The 10,710-nt window shown below is 39.0% G+C and overlaps 1 pseudogene; it reads right to left on the bottom strand.

Moving 5' to 3' along the window:
* Window positions 1-3,763: 3,763 nt before the first annotated feature.
* Window positions 3,764-10,210, bottom strand: LOC106843067 (V-type proton ATPase subunit E 1-like; annotated as a pseudogene).
* Between the last annotated feature and the right edge of the window lie 500 nt (window positions 10,211-10,710).

The following is a 10,710-nucleotide window of genomic DNA, read 5'->3' as shown; positions in this document are numbered from 1 at the left end:
GTCATTCTTTTAAAAGTAGGTTAGAAGCTTGTGTTGGGGTCCTCAAGACCACTTTGGTTTGGTAATTCATTAGAAGAACTCATAGGACTCAACATATAGTCACACACATGGCTATGATTTCTTACAGAGAAAGGACACGAAGCGTAACCAGCAAAAAGAAAAGACACATGGGGCTAAGTCCTGGTAAAGCACATGCACACTTCCAAGATTCCTCTCCTAGGGGAGTCACACAGGATGTGCTTAATTCCTTAAGCAACACATTATGACAAATTGTGTGAAATGTTGCCAACCAGGGAAGCTCATTAGAGACTCGGTTTTTATTGGAGCCTGATCATATAGGCACCCCCTGTCTGGCATGGACTCAAATTTCAGACTCCCAGAAGGGATGCAGGGATTTGCATAAATTATATTGTTTATACCCACAGTTTAGATACAGTGAGCCACTCATATCAGTTAATGGTGGGAACCCTCCTGAAATCCAAGTTCCCAGATGGCAGCCAAGGGCCAACTTTGTAAGCATGGCTTTTTAAATACAAGCAGTCAGGACTGCTATGTTAACTCTTCTCTGCACAGCGATAATGCAACTTGTCTAAAAATTCCGGAGGTAACTTGCTATATCGCTTCTTACCTATTACCTGCTTTTGTGTTAGTTCATTAATATTAACAGTTTATTAATTCTCATGAAATGAATGATGCTAGGATAAATTTAGCCTATACACTCTACTATACTGATCAAGAATTCACTGATCAAGAATTTTAGGATTTAAATATTAGCAGTTTTCAAATTTGAAGAAGAAACTTAGGTGTGCCACCATTTACGTGGAATTTTCCCATTTCATGTGCCATTCTCCAATGAGCGTGCTGATTTTATTTGGCTTTTATTTGATAAAAGGGATATTCTAGGTGTTGATTTCACCACCATTTCATAGCACACAGAAATACTAAGTATAATGGATTGCATAGCTCCACTTCATCCTGATTTATGTTCTTTTGAATTACAAATGCCCTAGGAGAAAGTAGCTATTAATCTCTGGTTAGTTACCATTTCAGTATATGAAGAACATTTGTTAAGAAAAGCACTTACATGTCTTATTGTGTTTCACATTTCTGCGCCAAGGGAAAGGGCAAGGGAATATTTAAGATGTGCTATTAAAGAACTGTTACCATCAAGAACGTAACTACAGGATGTAGGGAGATTTCAGATTCTAAGCCACGAGGATTCAGGCATCAGGTTTGAGGAATTCAGACAGAAATTAACATTCTGGCCCACAGATAGTTCCCAAAGGAATGGCAGGGCACATGAGGAATCCTGAGAAGCAGACTCTGTTTACTGTCTTTTTCCAACATATGCAAACCCTTTCACACTATAGAAGTAGCTTAGTTTTGGGGATGAGGAAAGAGGGGACTTTTTCATTTCTAGTTAAAAAATGCCACCCATGGCTGGGGGAGGGGGGCGGGCCAGGGGGCAGAGCCCTTGCTTTCTAGTACAGACATTTGACCTTTCATCAGTCATGTACTTGGTGCCTTCTCTGTACCAAGCATAAACCAAGAGCCAATACCTCAATACCTGAGATGAATGAAACTGATCATGCCCCTGAGGAGATAAGATTTTGTGGTAGTAGTTTTCAAACTATATGGTGAGTATGAATCAGCTGGAAAGCTTCTCCCCACCCAGAAACACTTAGATAGTGGTTGGGGGTGTAAATGAAAGATTAAGCATTTATTAATCATTGTTGGAATTGGGTGATATGTATATTTGGGTTCTTTATACCATTGTCTTTTTTTATTTGTGTGAAAATTTCCATAATAAATGCTTAAAATCCTGGGAATTTACCATGTTTTATAAAGAATTGAAAGACATTAGCATTTTTAATTTACAAATATATTCGTTCTTACTCCAAGATGGGAGACCAAGGTACATCAGAGAGCAATTTTTATCACGCAGCTGACCTAAATCATACACACTACCTTAATTAAAGTATACTTTGAGCCAGATGATGTCCCTTTTATATTTTGATTAGTGATACATGAATTGGTAAGCAGCTTGTTCCATAATTATACTGGCAGTAAAAGATGCTTGTTTAGCTCTAACAAAAATAGTTTTACATTCAAATCATTTGGAAATATTAATTTGATTAAAATATTTAAAACATTTTTAGAGAAATTGGCAAAAAGATAGGACAGAGGGATATGTTAAGATGAACAGAATAAATAATCTAGACATTAAAAGAAAAACCCTCCCAAGTCATGGTGTACAACTGAAGGCGGGAATTATGCTTTATTAAATGTGAAATATGAATTAAGTTGCAAAATAATAAAATCAAGCAGTCATCTTTTTAAAATGCCTTATTATAAATTATGCACTCGTTAAAACTTCAAACAATCTAACTGAATATTAAATAAATAAATAAGTGGTTTTCTTTAGCCTCAGTTTAAGAGATCACGCATGTAGTTGTTCAGCAGAAATACTGTTTTCGTCTCCACAATGTTTTTATTTTTAATTTGAGAGTCCATCAAAAAATTGGAAGACTCCAGGGGCCGGCCCTGTGGCTGAGTGATTAAGTTCCCGTGCTCCGCTTCGGTGGCCCAGGGTTTTGCTGGTTCAGATCCTGGGTGTGGACATGGCACCACTTATCAGGCCACGCTGAGGCAGCGTCCCACATGCCACAAATAGAAGGACCCACCACTAAAAATATACAACTATGTACTGGGGGGCTTTGGGGAGAAAAAGGAAAAATAAAATCTTTAAAAAAAAATTGGAAGACTCCAAAATTCTATGCCTACATTCTTTAGTATCAATAACTGGCTAGAGCTGAGTAGTAAGTGTCCCTTTTAAGGGGGAATTTGAATTCTCTGCATGCACAAGTACACACATGAGATTCTATACATTTTGAATGTTCACGATATTTTTGTGAAACAACAATAGTTTGGTTCACAACAGTTTGTGTATGGTCTTTATACTTGAATATCAGTTTGCATGGATATAAAACGCTTAGGTCATATTTTTTTCCCCTGAATGTGTCAAATATGTCACTCTATTATCTTCCACCATAAAGGACTGCTGTAGAAAGATCTTATGACAATTTGGTATCATTTCCCTTGTACATGATTTGGTTTTTCTGGTCTAAATACAAAACAAATATTTAAAGTTTTTCTTTAAAATTCGTTAGTTTTACTAGCCATTGTGTCAGTCACTTTGGGTCAATTTTTAGGTACATATGTGCTTTTCAATATGTATTTTCAAGTATTTTTTTGTTACTTCATGAAAATTTTCTGGGATTATAGGCTTTTGATATTTGTTCTGTTCCATTGATTCAGTTCTCTTCTTTGGATACTTTTAGCATGCATATATAGGGACTTTTTTTTTCTTTGAGGAAGATTGGCCCTGAGCTAACATCTGTTGCCAATCTTCCTCTTTTTTAAATTTCCTCCCCAAAGCCGCAGCACATCTTTGTATGTCCTGGTTGTAGGTCATTCCAGTTCTTCTGTGTGGGATGCCACCAGAGCATGGCCTGATGAGTGATGTGTAGGTCTGCGCCCAGGATCCAAACCAGCGAACCCTGGCCCACCAATGCCAAGTGTGCGAACTTAACCACTCGGCCATGGGGCCAGCCCCTGTAGCAACTTCTTTGACTATCTTTTATATCTGTCACTTTCTCTCAAATCCTTTTCACCTCTTTCTTCATTTCTTTTTGAGTTTTTAACATTCTTCTTTTTTTTTTTTTTTTTACAGATTGGCACCTGAGCTAACATCTGTTGCTAATCTTCTTTTTTTTCCTTCTTCTTCTCCCCAAAGTCCGTCAGTACATAGTTGTATATTCTAGTTGTAAGTGCTTCTGGTTGTGCCATGTGAGATGCCACCTCGGCATGGCCTGATGAGCAGTGCCATGTCCCATGCCCAGGATCTGAACTGGCGAAACTCCAGGCTGTGAAAGTGGAGCACACGAACTTAACCACTGGGCCATGGGGCAGGTCCCAACATTTTTCTCCTTTTAATCTTCTATTTCTGTTAAGACATTATTTGTTGCTTTTATTTGTTCTTATGTTTCTTCTTGTTTATGCTTCCTTAAAAATTTTAAAATTACCTCCTGAGTTCTCTCATTTTTTCCTCTTATAAACTTTTTGTTTTACTAAATAAAGCACATTTATATATGAGGAAAACTCTTAGGCCCAAATAGTAAGCTGCTACTGCTATAATGAGTGCTTGCCACATATATATTCAATCAAAATAGCAGAAACTTAAAGGTACTTAAAACTCTCTAACCTGAATCTTTCTCCTGATGTTAATGATTAGGACAAAGGCAACAGCTACAGAAGAGCCATACCATGGATAAATATAGAGCAATATCAGGACATCAAAGAGGAGGTGATGCAGAAAATCTTGTTTTTTCACATATTGGATGCTTTCATAGTATAGTCATACCGCAATGGAGTAAGCTTCACCTGCCAAAGGCTTAACCTCAAAACTTTCTGTGGGTATTCACACCAAGCTCACCATACTTCTGGCATCATTTCTATGAGATCTTGCTGGCTTTTTAAGGTTTTGGAAACCTTTATTTTGTGATCTCCACCATGGATTTTAACACTGCCAGCTACGTACTCAGACAGGTAGGCCTCCTGATCAATTTAGACACTAGCATCTTTTTTGGTGGCAACTTTGTACATAGGGATCACTTTCTGCATTTCACCCTCTACCAGAGGTCTTGACTCCTGCAAGGAACAGCCACTAGAGGCTATAGCAACAAGTACGAACCCTGGAGGACCAACGCCACCATGAGCACTCAGTGCCTGGTTGCATCCTTTACCACCTTGCTGAGTGTCTGCTTTGCTTCCCTTAGGTCTGTAACAAGGTCATTTCTGGCTCAGAGGACATTTGCACTTGTTTGATTCATCAACCTGAATCTGAAATTTCCTCCTTCTACACTATCTGCATTTCTTTCTTGTCATAATATTCCGTAATCTTCAGGCTTTTTGTTTGCACAAGATAATCTTGCTTAACCTCTTATCTTTCCTTTGCCTTTTCCTCTATTTCTTCTGCTTTCCCATTGGTTTCTTGCTCAATGAAAGCCATCATGTGCTTAATCTGCTATGCATGGAAGCATTGCCGGGGGCCAGGGCCAAGGCAAACTAGCCTAGAGAATAACAGGCTCAAGTTGATGGTGAAGGGACAGATGGAAGAGATGGCAGAGAAAAAGTCAGGAAAGGTCTTGGATTCCTTTCTTTATAACCCCAGATTCTGGGTTTGGCATTTTTAAGTTCCACTAATGCTGACTTATGTTATTCTTTCATAGCATCTATACTTTTCTTAATTTCTTTTAGCTTATTTTGAAATATTAGATTTTACAGTTTAACATTTTGTTGGCATTTCTTTGTGAAGTGTTTTCATCATGATTTGGGGGGATTTTATTCTGTCCTTTTCTCTCCTTTTTCTTATAATGATTTTGCATGAGATTTGGCCACAATTCTTTTCTATTGCTTATTTTGAAAATGAAATACATTTGAAATGAAAATGAAATATGCGGAAATGAAAAGGAAATGCACTTTTATAAGAGGGGAAGTCCAATAAGATAGATTTTCTAGGTTTCCTGTTCCAAGACTCCTTCTTCTGTTGTTTTTCCCAAGTAATAAGAATATATATATATATATATATATATATATATATATATATAACCTCTTTCAGAGATCTGCCTCTTGCTGCCTTTTTTTCTTTCTTTTTTTTTTGGTGAGGAAGATTGGCCCTGAGCTAATATCTGTTGCCAATCTTCCTCTTTTTGCTTGTGGAAGATTGTTGCTGAGCTAACACCTGTGCCAGTCTTCCTCTATTTTATGTGGGATACTGCCACAGCATGGCTTGACGAGCAGTGCTAGGTCCATGCCCAGGATCCGAACCTGAGAACCCTGGGCCACCCAAGTGGAGTGTGTGAAATTAACCACTATGCCACCAGACTGGCCTCTGCTTCTTTTTTTTTTTTTTTTTTTTAAGGAAAACAATGGATCCCTTAAGGGAGAATTATTTTAAACAGAGAATATCATAATGGGTAGCTGAGAGAAGAATGGAATTTTACATAAAGGTACATATTGAGTTTAATGATCCAAAACAGATTAATAATTCTTCTCTAGAGTTATAGCCATAACCATAAGAAATATTGCCTGGTCTAGATAACTTTTTTCATACATAGTGGAGCAAAGTGATGAGGAAATTTAGCAACTGTATAATTTAGAGGTGGTCCCATTCCTTGTTGGAGTGTTCAAGTTCTCAGCCATCATTTTTTGTTTCTTACCTTTCTCCCAACCCATTTGCTTAAAATAAATTCCCAAGGCCACCTTTTTCAGTGTTTTCTTTTAAGTAATCTCACTACTAGATAATCAATTATTTTGGCAAAGTCCTCTATGAAGCTGCATACGTTATTCATGAGTTTGTGTTGCATCTTCTGAAATTTTGATGAGAATTGACTTAAAATTCTCTAGAGTTTGTGAAAGATACTTTATATACATATCATTTATTGGTTAGGTAATAACTAAAATCAACATATAGTTTATTCATTCGTCTGTTTGATTTTTGTCTTGGACTATAATATATATCCTTATACAGACTTGGGAGTTCCTGTGAGTATTGTAACAAAACCACCTATGTTATGACTATTTTTTCTTTCAGAGGGGTGTTAGGCTTTCTATCTTATATCCTGATAGAGTTTCCTTGTTGAGGCCATAGGCTAAGGCCAAATTGCTATAGATTTTGAGTGGGATCTCCTCACAGAGGGAGAAGTCCTTTCCACCATCAGCCACCTGGGAGAGTGGAGGGTGTTAAGCAGGCTAAAGCGGGGGCTTAAGGGCAAGCTTCTGTGTCCCTTGCTTCTCTGCCCAAAGATGACTCAAGCTCTGTGGGAAGGACTGAATGGATAATGAAGTAGGCTTACCCTATTTCTTATACTTTATTTTCAGTTTGCTTCTTTGAAGGTTGGTGGGTGCCTTGCTGGTAGGGTCCGTATCTGGGTTGGCAGGTCTCAGAATTGTAATGAGCTATAAGAAATGTCCTCAAAGTGGAACGATGAAACATTGTCCAGGTAGGGAGGCAGAATTATCCAAGGTTGTGGACTCCTAGGGAGCTATAAGAATGTACAAATCAGGGGCCAGCCCGGTGGCTGAGTGCTTAAGTTCCTGTGCTCTGCTGCGGTGGCCCAGGGTTTCACCAGCTCAGATCCTGGGCGCGGACATGGCACCACCCATCAGGCCATGTTGAGGCGGCATCCCACATGCCACAACTAGAAGGACCTGCAACTAAGATATACAACCACCTACCAGGGGGGATTTGGGGAAGATAAACCATAAAAAAGAAAGAAAAGAAAAAGAATGCACAAATCTGGTGGAACAATGCCAGGACAACAAAGGAGAAAATAAGTCCTGAAGATTGTGGCCTAGAGTTTCAAGTGAGGGAGGAACAGGAAAAGCTGGCAGGTGATGATGAGCTCATCTGATCCAGTGCTGAGGTCCAGCAGGGAGTATATGCTTGCCACCCCTTTCACGAGCCACCACACATATTGGAGGCTGGCAGCTGCTTACAGAGGCTTTTCTCTGAAGCGTCCTTTCAGAACACAAGAGACTGTTTCATAAACCTTTTTCATACTTCTCAGTGCTTGCAATTTACCATCCCTCTTTTATTTTCCTCAGATGATCTCATCTTCCATTTCACAGAGAAAATAGAAGTCATCTGTTGGAACTTTCCCAAATTCTTGACACCACATCTACCAAATGACCTGAATTCACACTCATTTCATCCTTTTTGCCTTGTTTATGGAGGAGATATCCTGCCTCTTGTCTACAGATAATTCCTTCAAATAGTTTCTGGATTAATGCCTTCCCGCCTTCTTAAGGAATTTACTCATTTATTTAATAAATACTTATTGAGCATCTACTTTGTAACAGACACCCTGGTCCATTCATTGATTAACTCTTTACCCTTTTATAGATTCAACTTCTTTCACTCCACTGGTTTCTTCCCAATAGCAATTAATCATGCTCAGTAGTCTCTCCCAGTTAAAAACTAACTAAACGAAACCAGCGAAACCCCAGGCCGCCAAAGCAGAGCGCGTGAACTTAACCACTGCGCCACGGGGCCTGCCCCAGATTCACATTTATAAGATACAGAACCCGTATATGTAAATTGAACATGGCCTTCTTGCCACCAGGCTAGTGCTGTATATTCTTTGTGCATTTTTGATATCTGGTTTATAAATATTATTAAATCTTCTCCTTTACCCTAAAACCTGTGCTAGTTGTTTTCCATTTGCTTGTCCAGATACGTTTGCTGCCCTTCTCTCTCGATTTACGCCTTGAGACATTGTCCTCTGAGGACTGTATTACCTGTGCTCCTTTGGCTTGCCCAGTAGGAGGTATACCAGCAGGAGATATAACACAGGAAGATGGCAAGGCCAGGGCATTTCTTCTCTGCCGGCTCCCTCCCCAGTGCCTATCTCTGGCTGTAGCTGGGTCCTCTGCAGCTACAGGTGCTGCTGGGCAGTGCCTCCCACTGGGTCCATTAACACTGTTTCCTACGCTTGACTTTTTAGTTCTGGGGATAGGAAAGGTTGCAGTCTCTCAGTGCCATGATATTCCGTGTTTGTCCCAACAGTTCTGTCCACACTTTTGCTAGTACTCCTTTCATGAAAGTCTTAATTTGAACCCATCTAGGGTGAATTTTTTTTCTTTCCAGGAACCTGCCTGATAGGACAATGTTGTAAAACTAGCCCAGTGATTTGCATTCTCAAAAGCACTTGTGTCAACAATTTTCTGCTTCTATTAAGGATTCTCACTGACTAACACTGTGATGTGGGGGTCCCAAGATTTCACCTATATTTCAATCAAGGCTGAAAGTTTAGATTTGTAATTTTGCATTTTCATTACGTGCTAATGACTCTCAAGTTTAAATCTCTAAACCAGATTTGTCTCCTAAGTTTTAGAATTAGGTGTTCAACTCCTCTGATTTCACTACTCTTGATATCCTACGGATGCTTCAAATTCCAAATGCCCAATTCCAATTCATCTCCCTGTACACCCTTTGGGCAACTTTCTCAGCCTGTTCTTGTCTGTTTAAAGTTAGGGGCCCAGAAACCTCTTTCTAAGCTGAATAGTCATGGTCCTTGTTAGTTCAGGTTAGCAGTACTAATAGAATTCCCTTAAGAACTTTGGGGGCTTTCTATATGTTATATTAAAAGTCACTCCACATTTTAGAAGCCAAACTCACAATTGTTTTCAAGACAAGCATCTCTTTTCAGACTTACTGCTATTTTGGGATTACACTTCTGTGGGACTATATCTTTAAACTGTCAAGAAGCCATTTTGTTCAGCTGAGAAAGGACCAAGTTAAATTCCTTAGATAACTTATAGAAAATGTCTTACCTTTGATTTGATCTTTATCGTTAGGTCATGTCTTAATTTGAGAACCTTTTATTTGCCTGAGAAGCTGGCAGTAAGAGATAGTTATATTCCAGATTTGCAAATTCTAGCCCCTCTATAATCTCTCTAAATGCAGCTTACAAATTTGCCAGTTCTTTTCCAAATCCATCACTTTCTTGGAGTTCCTTATACTTCAGTTAGTATAAATTAGCTGATACTGTCAATTTTCTGCTTGGATATCTCTTTGCTTAAATCCAAAAGTCCATCAAGTTACTGGGTAGATTATCTTTTTTTTTTTTTTTTAGCTAAATCTGACCTAACATCTGCTGCCAATCGTCCTCTTTTTGCTGAGGAAGACTGGCCCTGAGCTAACATCTGTGCCCATCTTCCTCTACTTTATATGTGGGATGCCTACCACAGCATGGCTTGGCAAGCGGTGCCATGTCCGCACCTGGGATCCAGACCGATGAACCCCTGGCCGCCAAAGCAGAACGTGTGCACTTAACCGCTGTGCCACCAGGCCGGTCCCTGGATTACCTTTCAAGTTACTGCAGGTGGCACTTTCACCACCACATAATGTTGCTCACTATTTTTTCAGTTTCTTGCCATTTTAATTTTTTTATAGTAGTTTCCTCACCATTTTTCCAGTATCCTGTAATATAGTTTTCTTGCTATGTTTCTAGGCCCTCACTAATAGTTTCCTTCCCATCTACCATATAGTCCTAGAATCAATCTCCTGTACTTTAGAGTTTTGATATGGCACCATCCTAATTCTAGATACTGCATCACATTGTAGTTACTTTTCACTTGACTGCATCCTTCAATGGACAAGCTGCATGAAGATGGTATGTTTCCAGTGCTTGGATCATAGTAGATATTCAATAAATATTACTGAATAAGTAAATACAGTAATTCATAATTCCTAAAGACCCCTTAAAGGGTCTTTCGTTGTAAGTTTTATCAAATTTCTACTACCCTAGTAACTATTACTCTAGTTCAGCTAGTTTCTTCTTAACTATTCTCTTTAGTATAGTACCTATTTGAATATAACCTGTACAAATATGAGCAGTGGCCCTTGGTTGAAGCAAAATTCTCACACCTACAAAGTGTGACCCTGAAAAAGCTTTTTTTTTCTTTTTCTGCTTTTTCTCCCCAAATCCCCCTCAGTATATAGTTGTATATTTTAGTTGTGGGTCCTTCTAGTTGTGAGATTTTTGTTTTCTTTGCTGAGGAAGATTAGCTCTGAGCTAACATTTGTGCCAATCTTCCTCCACTTTAAATGTGGGTTGCCACCACAGCGTGGTTGGTGAGTGGGAT

This window comes from Equus asinus, chromosome 11, assembly GCF_041296235.1.
Source record: "Equus asinus isolate D_3611 breed Donkey chromosome 11, EquAss-T2T_v2, whole genome shotgun sequence".
In the NCBI taxonomy this organism is placed as follows: Eukaryota; Metazoa; Chordata; class Mammalia; order Perissodactyla; family Equidae; genus Equus; species Equus asinus.
Note: the sequence above shows the minus strand (reverse complement) of the source record. Positions and strands in the feature narration are given on the sequence as shown.